The following is a 13,942-nucleotide window of genomic DNA, read 5'->3' on the forward strand; positions in this document are numbered from 1 at the left end:
AAAGACTACAGATTAAATTCGCCTATTTAAAATGTAATAAGTAGTGTACCTTTTGAATTACTTTATAAAAGTAATTGATTACATCTGATTAATTTTTAATTACTTTTAAGTTTCTAATAGACATTTTAAACTAAATCATTTTCAAGCATTTATACCATGCAGGTGTGACCTTACAGTAGCACCCTGTTTATTGTTAGAATTTCAAAATCTTTCATCACTTCAATGAAGATTATATTAATTTAATTTTAAGTACAGCCACCACAAAACCAGACCTTATAAAAAAAATAGTTTACTGTTGTTACACAATCTAAATTAGTTAGTTAGTTAGTTAGTTATGCAGGGTGAATTTTGTGGCATTTGCAATAAAATAAAATACATCTAAGCTATTTTTGCAATTTTCATTTTTAAATCGAAGCAACTTAAATCCAAGTCAATCACATCTTAGTAATCAATAAACCTGTCAATGAAACATATGAGGCACAATTGTTCAGTTCAGTTATTTACTGCAAACAAAAATGCTGTGCTAAACAGAAACAAATTATAGTATATAACAACAATAACAAAAAATCAAATAAAACCAGTTGTTACACATTTAAAATACTTATAGTAAAGGGAAAGATTTAGAAATAAGCATTATATTGTATATATATTTACAATTGTTAATTAAGAAAACACTACATAATAAGTAACTATCATGAACTAATAGTAATTACATAGTATACTTTAGCTTTTACTACAGTAAACTATATATATATATATATATATATATATATATATATATATATATATATATATATATATATATATATATATAGATAGATAGATAGATAGATAGATAGATAGATAGATAGATAGATAGATAAACCTCCTCTCCCTCAGTCATCTTTCCATCAAGCAAATTTCTCATGTTAGTCTTGGTTGGCGACATCACCGACCAGAGCGAGAGGTGGCAGTGACGCACAGAAAAGTTTGCTGTCGACCCCCGAAAAACTGGAAGAAGTATAAATCCTCATTCTCACCGTCTTATGGATTTACTTTCATCGGCTAGACACCAGCCACACAGCTCTGTGAATCCCTTTGCAGTCACTTAGTGATATGCATTGTTAAATATACAGTAGCTTGTATGGATGTGTAACGCCGGGGAGTGACACCAACAACAGAAGGTAGGATCCAATATGCAGGTTTATTCTTTGTCAGGCAAGCAATGGTCAAAACAGGTATGAACAGGTATGTGCGGGCAAATCCAGAGTCTAAGTCAGTAAACAGGCAATGGGTCAAAAGGCAGCCGGCTAAAAAGGATAACTAGGATACAAAGCTAGGTTCAGACACAGAGAAACAAGACAGGAAGAAACGCGTTGAAATGTCACTAAACAGTAAACAAGACTCGGCAACATGTGTGGAACAAAGGGGTATAAATAGTCCAAACAATAATTGTGTGAGTGGCTTCAGCTGTGAGAGTGCAATCAGTGTTGATCTGGAACCGGTTGTGTGTGTGTGTGGCATGACTGGGTGTTGTAGTCAATAACATGGCAGATATGTAGTTCAATGAGTGTGAATGTTTGTGTGTGAATGTTTACCAGCGAAATCTGGTGGTTGCTCGCTGGTGAACATGACAGGATGCTACTGCTCTACGTGATTAAAAAATAGCTTCGCTACTGATAAGCTATTTAATTTAGAAAGTAGCGACTCTACCACAACGCTACTGAGAAATGTAGTTACAGCAGAACAGCACCACTTTAATAAATGGCCTTAGCAGAAGGCATTGTGCATATCAAAAACAGGCAAAGCAACAGATTAATATTATTCAACATACAGTATCCCAGATTTTTAAAGAAAATGTTTAGATGTAACCCCATTTGTAGTCTTTAACATTTTCATAAGTAACTGTAATTTAATTACACATCTTTTCTCAGTAACTGTAACTAATTACAGTTACATTTATTTTGTCATTAAATTACGTAACGCTGTTACATGTAAGTTACTCCCTGACCCTGATTGTATCTATGTATGTAGGAAAAAAAAGCTAGAGTGGTTTCCCTGGTTGAAGTAACTTTTTTATACTGATCATCTGTGCCATTTTCTCAGCAAGCGATGATTTTGTTCTCTTGAACATGAAGTAGAACCAAATCGCAACTGAAAACATTCACCTCACGGTCATCTTCAAAACTTTGCTTTACCGTTAAGTCTCTATTAGTATGTAGATTTGTATGCGACTATAACAAATGCTTTTGCGATCGGCTATGAATTCAAGACGCTTTTCCTGGGCTACAGACTAGCTGACAGCTTCTTAATGCTGCCACATTAAAGTGCTTTTGCAGCATGTGTGATGCAGCTTTAACTAGGTCCTCGGGGCATTGTTAGTTATCATTGCCTGCTGCAGGAGCGGACGGCCCGGGCCCCGGTGAAAGCAATTTCAGCTTTTCCTCCCAATCAGCCCACACTACATGAGAGAGCGAGCTGAGAACAAACGGGGCCGTGCTCGCTCACCACTCCCCGTAGCCTGATCTTATCCGGACGTCGCTGCTGAAGTCCGCACGGTATGCGCACTTCCATTCCCCCATAAGACACGGGACAGCTCGCCTCGGGCCTTCGGGCTCACGCAGATATCCGTAAATTAGACTCTCAACGAGCGATGAAACGGCTCCGTTTGTGCATCAGGGCAAGAGAGCTGCACGCCAGTTAGGTTTGTGTAGTCTGCGCTTTCCGAAAAGAAAAAAATTCCCTCTAAGTGGCAAAAGCATTGGCGGTACCTACAGTATCAGATACATAATGAGTACAACTACGCTTCAAATAACTCACACACTCCGGATAGTGGGATTTGAACCCAGAGTGGAATGAAAGAGATTTATCAAATGACATGGGCAGCCTAGCCTGTCGTGCAATAATGAGAAGTTTGGGTTTTTTATTTCAGTTTGATATGTATCAAGTTTTATATGAAACAAGCGACTTTAGCATCGTGTTGGGGTGACAGCAGAGGAGTGGTTGTAGATTAGGGTTTGGAAGAGTTTAGGACATCGTTTTCTCTGTGTGTGTTGTACCAGGAGGCCTGCGATTAATCTTGTGTCAGATGTCAGATAGTGTAGGTACAGACACACACACACATACACACATGGCTGCTGTCAGGTGCTGGAGTTATGAGGAGATGGAGGTGTTAGTGGAAGGGTAAAGCTGTTGGCCTGTTACTCATTAAGGAGTAAATTTGGCGTGGTTTATTCAAAAATGCATCACAGCTGCATATTCTGGCCAGTATTCAGTGCTCAAAATGAGGTCAAAGCAGACCATTAAAACCACCTGAGATCAGTTTTGTGGGTCTTTATGATATGATATAAGTGTGAAAGTGGTGGAACTGATTATCACTGAACTGATGATCCCATTTGAAATGTTTTATTAGATGTTGTTACATGTTTATATTATGGAATCGGTTTAAACTATTATTTATTCATAACAATAATACAATATGGATTTTTTTTCCACATAAAACAAAATGTGTCTTGTATTTAAAAGATATTTTAAATGAAACATAATGAATTAAAGAGTAATTGTATGACACTTAATCTCTATAAACTATGTGCATCTCTCAGATTTTAAATACACTATTTTATATTTGTATTTTATTTTTTACATCTGATGTTAAAAAAATATGGAGATATATTATATTTAAATTATATTTATTATTCTAATAATATTTACTAGTCTATTTAAATTGTATACTAATCATTATAATAATATAATATAATATAATATAATATAATATAATATAATATAATATAATATAATATAATATAATATACAGTAATATAATATAATATAATATAATATAATATAATATAATATACAATAATTGTTAAGTAATTTCCTAATTTGACAAAAAAGTGCAATTAAAAATTTTATTGCAGTTTATATTTTTAATATTGTAATATATTTATTTAGAATATTTGATTTTTAAAGTATTTTATTTTCATGCTAACTATTTCTATGTTTGCATATTATATTTTGAGATATATATTTTATATTTTTTTTTTATTTTTTATAGATTGTTTTATAGTTCAGAGTTTAGTTAAGTTTAGTTATTTACATAATAAGTATATATTACTTAAAATACTGTAGATTAACCAACAACATAATAGCGGAATGCAGGGCACAAAATAATGTGGGGTAAAATGTAACATATAGTTTTAAGGTATTTGCTCAGGGTTAATCATGACATGCTTCCAAGATTTTCCCCACAGGGTCGGCAGACATCTTTCTGCCAATTACTGAAAAAGTTCAGCAAAATTTGGATGAGAAACACAGGGAAAACCATTTTTGCATCATAAAAGTTTTTTTTTAATTAATGTTTGAGCGATTACAAAGGTATTGTGTGAAAATTGGAGAAAAAATATGTTACATTGTACATGGGAAAATGTGTTTCTGTAACATTTTTTTAAGGTGTTGTGAAATGTTTAGTAAAAAAATAGATCCTTTGATTTATGTTAAAGTACTTTTTTTATTGAAAATGAAAAAGGTGCATTTACACAAATACAGGGTGTTACAAGTTAGACACACTGTCGGACACCAATTAAACAAATAAAATCATTTTTGAATTTTGAGCGTAATGTTGAGAACTTTTTATAGACCATTTCAATGGGGTCATGTTATTTTCTCATGAACATTTTATCAAATTAATTTCATAACTGTAACAAGAGGCAATTCAATCATACAGTAAGTTCATGTTAAAACAGCTATAACATTATTTATCAATCAAAATGTAAAACAGGAAATGCGTTGGGACCATTGTTTTTGTTTACTTACTAAAAGCACTTGTTACAACTAACCCTCTATCTGTTATAACTTGCCCTGCAGGTGGGGTAAATAGTAAAATTTGTACATTTTAACTGCCAATATTGCACACAAACCATAGGTCTGGCGATCATATACAGTAACCAGTGCTCATTTGTAAGAGAGATTTGTGTGTTGTTGGAAAAAATGGGTTGTCTAACCCCATTATGCTGTTCATTTTTTGACCAAAACCAAAAAGTTATAAAATACAATGTTAACTATACAATGATAATTGAGTAATTATGTAAATCATAGGTAAATTAACATTCCCTTTATTGCTTGCTGTTTTTTTTTTAAATGCTGTGCAGGGTGTATGCGCATTGTGAATGCGCGAAACCTGAAACGTCTATGATCTCATTAACCCGGTTGTTTTTTTTTTTTTTTTGTAGTCCCCAAACTTTATTCGTTGTAGAATTTGCGAAGCTAACTAAAAACCAAACCCTTTCCATTGAACTTTGAGTGCATTACATTCAGAGATATTGTGTATGTTCACACAGCTACATTACACATCAACTGAAGTTTAAAATAGTATATCTTGATGGACCACCCCTTTTAAGAAGACGATTTAAGGCAGCTTATGAAGACAATGAGACATTTTACTATAGATTCTGGAGCAAAGCTATAGTGTTTGAGTTCTTCCCAGCATCTTCTTCAGCAGAGAGCGACAAAAAGAAAACTTGTGAAGGGTGTTGGCATTCTCCTGCTAAGTGGCATTTTCAAATGTCTTTTCCCATTTCACACATCACGATAATCTTTCCCCTGATTTCCTTTCACATTTTAACAGCCTTGTCTGTTTCAGGCGAGCAAACGGCAAGAAACGGCTTCTTGCACAAATTTTTACACACTCAACCCACCGTAAATTTTATCTCAGGGAACCAATTAATCGCACAATAACAAGCATGCTGTTTGTGTCGGTGGTTCTGATGCGAAATAATCTTTCTGGGTTCGTACGGGCCACGGTTAAAGGTAGCGGAGGGTGATGATTAAGATAAAGCGTATTGTGGAGCGTCGAGGTATAAGTGACCTGCCACTCGGAGCAGATAAGGCTCCAATTAATCTGCGCCAGGGTGAAATAAAGATAATTACTAAATCACCAGGCTACATAGCCTCCATAGATTCCCCCCACCCCTTCGGTATTATTGCAGTGAGGGCGGAGAAATTAAATGGATTATATCACAGCCCCTTTCAGATGGATTACAACTGCTTTTAAATAACAACAAGACAGCAAGTGCTATTTCATCAGTGGCCGGCAATCCAAGAAGCCACTGACTGCCTCTGCGTGATTCAAATTGAACTCTCTCTCTCTCTCGCTCGCTCACTTTTCATTTAAATAAACCCTCGTAAATGCACATGTGCGCGCAGAGACAATGCTGGCTGCAAGTATACAACAGAAAGGCTTTTAATTCATTTCAGGAAATGGCCAGACAATTAGATAACCAATGATCTAATGTGGGAATCCCCCCCCCCCCCCTTTTTTTTTTTTCATTCTCAGGGATTGCGCTGAGGGAATGATTAGAGAACATTGTTGGAACGGTTTTATTTCGACAGGCATTGCTGATAAATGAGACGGAGCTGAAAGGGAGGTAAAAGATTCTGAAAAGGCACATCATGTTTATTTACTGCATCTGAGGTTGGGGGGTTAAAAACAGTAAATTGTGGATGAGTAATCAAAGGCATGCGATGGCAGATTTCATGGCTTGTTATCTGCAGGTTCTCACCGTTCTCTGCGCTGGGAGATTGCGGGAAGAGCTGCTGTGCCAAGTGCCCAAGGCTCCGGGCCCTTCCTTTAAAGCCCTGCTGGCACGCAGCCCCCTATCGGAGCCAGAGCGCCACGCTGTATGCACTCATTACGGCCTCCATTAGAGTAAACATTTCAGCATACAAACACATCACCCTCCACCCCCCCTGACACCCGCTTTTATACTCTTACTGCCAGTCTGCATCTGAGCCGCCACGAAAGATGAGAAATGGGCCCACTCTTGGTTTTATTTATTTATTCATTTATGTATTTAGAAGAGTATTTTTTTGCTCCAGCCAGAGCATTTCTGATGTTTTACGTAAAGAGCTTTTACATGTCACGGCTCTGGCTTGAGTGCTGTTCTCTAGGTTGCCGCTTCAGAGTGCTAACAAAGAGGACAGGAGAGGAGCCGCGTGTTCATTAGCTACTTCTGCTAATTCCTGTCGGGTCAGGGGTCATTGTAAACACTTTTACAAAGTTCAGCTTTTACAGTAACAGGGAAAATCTTTCTTTTGTTATACTAATAGAAAACACAGGCATCTGTAACTCACCTAACTTTTAGGAATTATCAAAATGTAGCAACATGTTTGGAAGTAACTACACTCTCAGAAAAAAACAGTACAATGTTGTACCAAAGAAGGTACAAACCCTTGTCCCTGGGGCAGTACCTTTTTATTAAACAGAATTGTAATAATAATAATAATAATAATTCGTTACATTTATATAGCGCTTTTCTGGGCACTCAAAGCGCTTTACACAATGGGGGGGAATCTCCTCATCCACCACCAGTGTGCAGCATCCACCTGGATGACGCGCCGGCAGCCATTTTGCGCCAGACCGCACACCACACACCAGCTGATTGGTGGAGAGGAGACAGAGTGATGATATGCCAATCATGATATGGGGAGGGTTAGGAGGCCATGATGGACAGAGGCCAGTGGGCAGATTTGGCCAGGATGCCGGGGTTAAACCCCTACTCTTTTTCGAAGGACATCCTGGGATTTTTAACGACCACAGAGAGTCGGGACCTCGGTTTAACGTCTCATCCGAAAGACGGCGCTCACTGAGCAGTATAGAGTCCCCGTCACTATACTGGGGCATTAGGACCCACACAGACCGCAGGTTGGGCGCCCCCTGCTGGCCTCACTAACACCACTTCCGGCAGCAACCCAGCTTTCCCAAGTGGTCTCCCATCCAGGTACTGACCGGGCGCAGCCCTGCTTAGCTTCAGTGGGCGACCATGTGAGAGTTGCAGAGTACAAGCTACCTTAAGACAAAGAACAAATATGTACTATTGCAGTTTGTACCTTTAAGGACATAATTTGTACCATGGAAAACCAAAATGTACCTTCATCAAAGCTACAAATCTGATCCATGAAGGTACCACTACACTGACAAGACACTTTATCCATTTGTTTTTAAGCAACCCAGGCTCATTTTGAAAACAAACTGCTATATACATTTCTGGAGAGTGCCAAATATGTCCCATGAGCTACTTTTTTTGCATTTTTTGTTTTCGCAAACCTGCCACTGTGTAAAATTTTACAGATGTCAAATTTCTCTCACAAGTGCCATTCGTGCCTGCTGTTCTAAATCCACCAGAGGCTTGCTTCAACTTACTGACTGGCAGACTGAGTGACTGACTGTCTGAACTATCGACTGACCCACCCTCCTCCTTCCCTAAACCCAACCAATAGTGTTTTCAAAAGCACAGACTGATCCGCCCGCACTTCCCTAAACCCAGGTAACAGTTTTGAAAAGCAATGCAGAAAAAGAAAAGCCCTCGCCTAATTGTTACCACGTTTTCAGATTTTACCACATTCTCACCCTGTTATTTATTTGTTTATTTGAATTTTTTTTGGGCTTTTGTATTTGTCCTACCTGCTTTCTGGAACCATTCTTCAGACTCAAACCCTGTCGTTGTGTTCAACTCTTCTCTGCATCTCAAGTCTGCCGGCACACGAAAAGGAACTGCGTCCTACCACACCGTTGCGTTTGTTTAAAAGACGAAATGCAGCCGTACGTACTTCTGGCTACATAATTTGCGATCTCCTGAAATGTATATAGGGCTACGTTTTCAGAATGAGCTTATGTTATTTTTGTTTGCATGATACCTCCTATTATTAAAGGGTCAGTAAAAAGATGCTATTCTGGTAATTTTGAGGATTTGGATCAAAAGCTGTATCATAGTTATTAAACAATTTATCCTAAGAATGATCTCAAAACGTGAAAATATGTGCTAAAGTTTGATATTGTGGTGACTATTGTGCAATATGCAATTATTCGAATGTTAATTAAAGTGATTAATGATTTCAAAAGTCTGACAGTAATCGGTGCTGAGCACTACTGAAAGGATAACCCTGTCTGATTTACATCTTTGAAAATGATTAACAGTTTAAAAGTTTGTTTGATATATAGAAAAGCAATTAAAGTATTTTTTTATATTCAGTATTCAGGTTCTATCCACCAGGGTCCTTCAAAATATCTTCTTATGTGTTCAGCAGAACTCAAATAGGTTTTGAACAAGGGAAGGATGAGTAAATAAGATTTAATTTTTGTGTGTACTATCCCTTTAAGTAACATGTACAGTTGAATGTTACACAATTCATATTTTGCTTTTATTTTGATGGAAGGATCAATAATTTGCAAATAAGAAATGTTGTTATTATTTACTTACTACAGTTGGCCATTTCCAACTGTAAAAGAGAAAAGAAAGATGTGTGGAAACCAATTAAGAATTAGTTTGTGTGACTTAATAATTTATGAACATTTTATTAATTAGTTCCCTCCCTTTTACTCAAATTATAGTCATGTCCCAATTTTTTCCTGCCTTTTAGTCAAACCATGGACATTTTGTTTCTCTGCATTCCCAGCAAAGGCTGAAAACTTCATCCATTCATTCATTTTCCTTCAGTTTAGTCCCTTATCTATCGGGGGTCGCCACAGCAGAATGAACCACCAACTATTCCAGCATATGTTTTATGAAGCGGATGCCTTTTCAGCAGTAAGCCGGTACTAAGAAATTTCCATAAACATCATATTCACACACAGACACTCAAATACTACAGCCAATTTAGTTTACCCAATTCAATTAAAGTGCATGTCTTTGGACCATGAGGAAAAACCAGAGCACCCGGAGGAAACCCATGTGAACTCCACGCTGAAATGCCATATGGTCCAGCCGGGACTCGAACCAGCGACCTTCTTGCTTTGAGGCCACAGTGCTGACCACCGAGCCACCAGGCAAAAAACCTTTTCATGCATTTTGGCCCATAGTTAACACACACTCACATAGCCTGATAGAATAATAACAATAATAGATTAATAATTAATTATAATAAAGAATAATATTAGAATATTTTTTTTTCATATTTATTTTGTGTTAGCACTTGTCACTTTATGTACACTGGAAGCTTCTGTAGCCAAAACAAATTCCTTGTGTGTGTGAAGCACACTTGGCAATAAAACTGATTTTGATACTGATGAATAATTGGTAAATAAAACACCCAAATTAGTGTTTTAAATAAAGTAAAATATAAAAAAACACACTATTAAAATTAAGTGACATTTTAAGGTTTCAGAATCCATATGAACTGTTACTAAAATATGTAAACAGCTGGATTAATCAACATAATACTTGCCTGCAGAGCATTTCCAGCTAGCACCTGTTACATAATGTATTTGTACTTACAAGATTTACCAAGTCAACAATAATACAAACATAAAAACTAAAAAATCATGCTTGTGATTTATTTTATGTATATACAGTTATCACATTTACATCTACAGTTGAAGAGTGTGCAGCATTACTATACTATATTACTATACTACATTACTAAAAAATAATGGTAACACTTCACAATAACAGTACATGAATAATGATTAATATGTCAACTAACTATTACTTTATTATGAATTAATGATGAATTAAGGCACGCGCTAATCATGAACTAATTTTTAACCAAGTCACTAGAGTTTATTTGTGAATGATGGTTACCTTAATAACTTGTTGGTTCATGTTCTTAATTAATGTATTAACATTTAAGTTTTAGCTAAATGTTACTAACATAAACTCATAAGCTGTTAATGTATAATTATGTAATGACTTTACTTGAAGGTGCACTTCACCATTAACTCTTACTTATTTACGCATGGTTAGTGCACACCTTAATTCATCATTATTTCATAATAAAGTAATGTTTAATTTACATATTAACACATCATTATTCTTGTACAGTATTGTGAAGTGTTACCAAAATAACATTAGAATGATGATGACACAAACATCTATCCTGACAACATTTCCTAAGACAACTGACTTAGGATAACTTCAAGCAGACATCCTTCAAAATAAGTCTTGTATCACAAAAAGCACAACATACTCAAAATGGTCTTACTACTTAAACATCCCTTAGAATTTACACAGAAACAAGATTTTGGTGTCCTGAAACGTTTGAAATTATGGCAAAAGTGCAAGTAAACAAAGAAACTGAATTTTTTTGTGAAAAAAGTGACATTCTGTACATAATGTGACATACTTTGAAACCATCTTAAATTTTAATAATTGTTTATTGTGATAAGTGGGGAGAATCAAGTGAACCACACTGGTCTTTGTGAATATATATATATATATATATATATATATATATATATATATATATATATATATATATATATATATATATATATATATATATATATATATATATATATATATATATATATATATATATATATATATATATATATATATTATAACAATAACTAACACATGTTAATGGCAGATCCTAACTAATGACTGCCACAAAAACATAACCACTAATGTCTGATGATCTGATATTTGGTAACACTTTATTTGATGGTTCATTTTAGTATTAATAGACTGTCTGCTTAATATATGTTGATTCTGCTCCTTCAACAGACTTTAGACTGACTATAATAAACTTTACAAGTACATGTCAGCTTACACTAACACTAACCCCAACCTAACAGTCTGTTTATAGTCTAATGAGAATTAGTTGGTATGTAAATGCAATGTATCTTAAATTCAACAAACGGACCATCAAAATAAAGTATATATATATAGGATATATATATATAGGTATATATATATATTTTTTTTTTTTTGTCAAATCTTTTAAATAAATCACTTTGGTTAAGTTCAACTAATTGTCCTGAATCATTTTAATATGAAACATAGTTCAGCACACTGACCAGTCACAAAGGTTTGACCACAAGATATTTTATAAGACCATGATAAACTAAAGTCTGAACAAGAAGTACTGACTACACTGATTCTTTACTTTCCTGTTCTTTATTCATTTTATTTCTCAACCTCTCATTTACTTTCATTATATGAGTGTCCAAGATCAAAAACTCCCCTTTTATGTTCTATGAGAAGAGCGAAAGTCAGGTTTGTTTTGGAGGTTAAGTCAATCATTTTATCCATATCCTCAGCAGGGTTCAAGTGTAGCTATTCTCACGCTCAAACAAATGACAGAAAATATGAAGAATGCATAGCAGAAGTGTGTAAATTTGCCAGAGCACTCATCGGCAGAAATCTTGAATGATATAACCCTGAGATATAGAAAACCATCTCTTCTCTAATGATGACAAGAAAAACATTTCCTTCATATATTCCCAATTTATGAAAATGAAAAGCTTTTACTAAAAAAGAAACAAGGCAGAAGCCTTTCTTTGATCTCACTGATGCTTCACTCTGTTCTGTTTCCATCTTCAAATACTAAGATGCACTCATTTATGGTAGAGTAAAGCATCAGCGCCCTAGTCTTTCCCCTTTGTCAATGGCCACCCCAATGGTTTCTGTTAGTGTAAACAGCTCACTGACCACATATGCAGATCTGGTTTGTTTGAAGTAGTCTGTGATGAGGGTTTGTCAATCGGGGCCTGTACCATGATGGTAGCCGAACAAACTTGGGATTACCAGGATAACAGAATTAGTTTTTGTCGAGGCAGTGGCGCAGTGGATAGTGCTGTCGCCTCACAGCAAGAAGGTCGCTGGTTCAAACCTCGGCTCAGTTGGCGTTTCTGTGTGGAGTTTGCATGTTCTCCCTGCCTTTGCTGGGTTTCCTCCGGGTGCTCCGGTTTCCCCCACAGTCCAAAGACATGCAGTACAGGTGAACTGGGTAGGCTAAATTGTCCGTAGTGTACGAGTGTGTGTGTGAATGTTTGTGTGGATGTTTGTGTGAAACCCAGCATTTCTTTCAGTACATGGCAACTGAACTACCTTCATGGTACCTAAAACCCAGAATTGGTGCAAACTAATCTAAAACTTAACTGTCTAACCGGCTAATCCAGCTTCACAGTACAGGTCCCTGTTTGGCACACACACACACACACAATTTTGCAAGGATAGAAAGAGACAGTCTTTCCCCCTCTTCTCAGGAAGAGCTCTGGATGTTAGAAGATGTTACAAGACCCCGTTGCCTTTCCCTCTCGTCAGTCAGACACTGGCTGTCAGCGAAACACATGTAAAGCTAACGAGCATCTGTGTAGCTTCGGTCGGCCACTCGTCCCGCCCAAGGCAAGCCACACGACAAGCCAGTGAGCAAGCAGGATGCAAAAGCCACATGACACTTGCTTTTGTGTATCATATCATTTTTCAATCATCTGCATTTCATTTATCTCTCAGACACAGAACTGTGAGCCAACATGGCAGGCCGGCTCGCTTAGTTATGGAGGGAGCGGAGAGAGACATAGGCTGATGAAACATTGCGATTTGGACTTTTCTGACAGAGATGCCTTGCAACGTGCAATGCTGCGTGTCGGCCTTATTGTGTGTGAGGGCAGAAGGAGGGAGATGAATACAAGTGGAGTCGGGGGTGGATGTCCATTGTTGTTGCTTTCATTTTGTTATGTATTGGGTTAAGTTTCATCTGGGGACAATTGGATTTATTTGTGGCTTTATTTGTTTTTTCTGTAATGCAGTACCTTTTGAGATAAAGTAGTGCACTGTAAAACAAAGTATTGGTTAATTAAGAGTTACATTTTGTGGTTTACTTAGTTTGTTCGGCTCTACTGTTTGATTAATACATAGTTTAAAGTGACTTTTTGTTGTTTGAAACTATACATTTTATAATAAATAAATAAATAAAATATGTAAAATGTGGTAAAACTGGTGTCTTCTGATAATTGGTGATAAAAAATAGACATGAGACAATAACTAATTTCAATATTTAACACGGTTTGGAAATTTCACGGTTTTAAAACCACCAGAATTTTCTGTTATACCATTCCTACAGTATATGTACTGTACAGTTTTTTTTTTTTTAATGATTTTTTTTTAAAGAGAACTGGCCTTCCAACTGACCCTCCACATCAAAAACTACTGTTCCAAAATATTTGAAATGTTTCTTAAGATAAAAT

At 36.1% G+C, this 13,942-nt stretch overlaps 1 long non-coding RNA gene across 3 annotated transcripts in view; it reads left to right on the forward strand.

The window, feature by feature from the left end:
* Nucleotides 1-13,942, forward strand: part of LOC147835999 (uncharacterized) — a 302,043-nt gene that overhangs the window by 205,001 nt on the left and 83,100 nt on the right. The window lies entirely within an intron of this gene.

Source organism: Danio rerio, chromosome 7 (assembly GCF_052040795.2).
Source record: "Danio rerio strain M-AB ecotype USA chromosome 7, GRCz13ab, whole genome shotgun sequence".
NCBI classification, from domain to species: domain Eukaryota; kingdom Metazoa; phylum Chordata; class Actinopteri; order Cypriniformes; family Danionidae; genus Danio; species Danio rerio.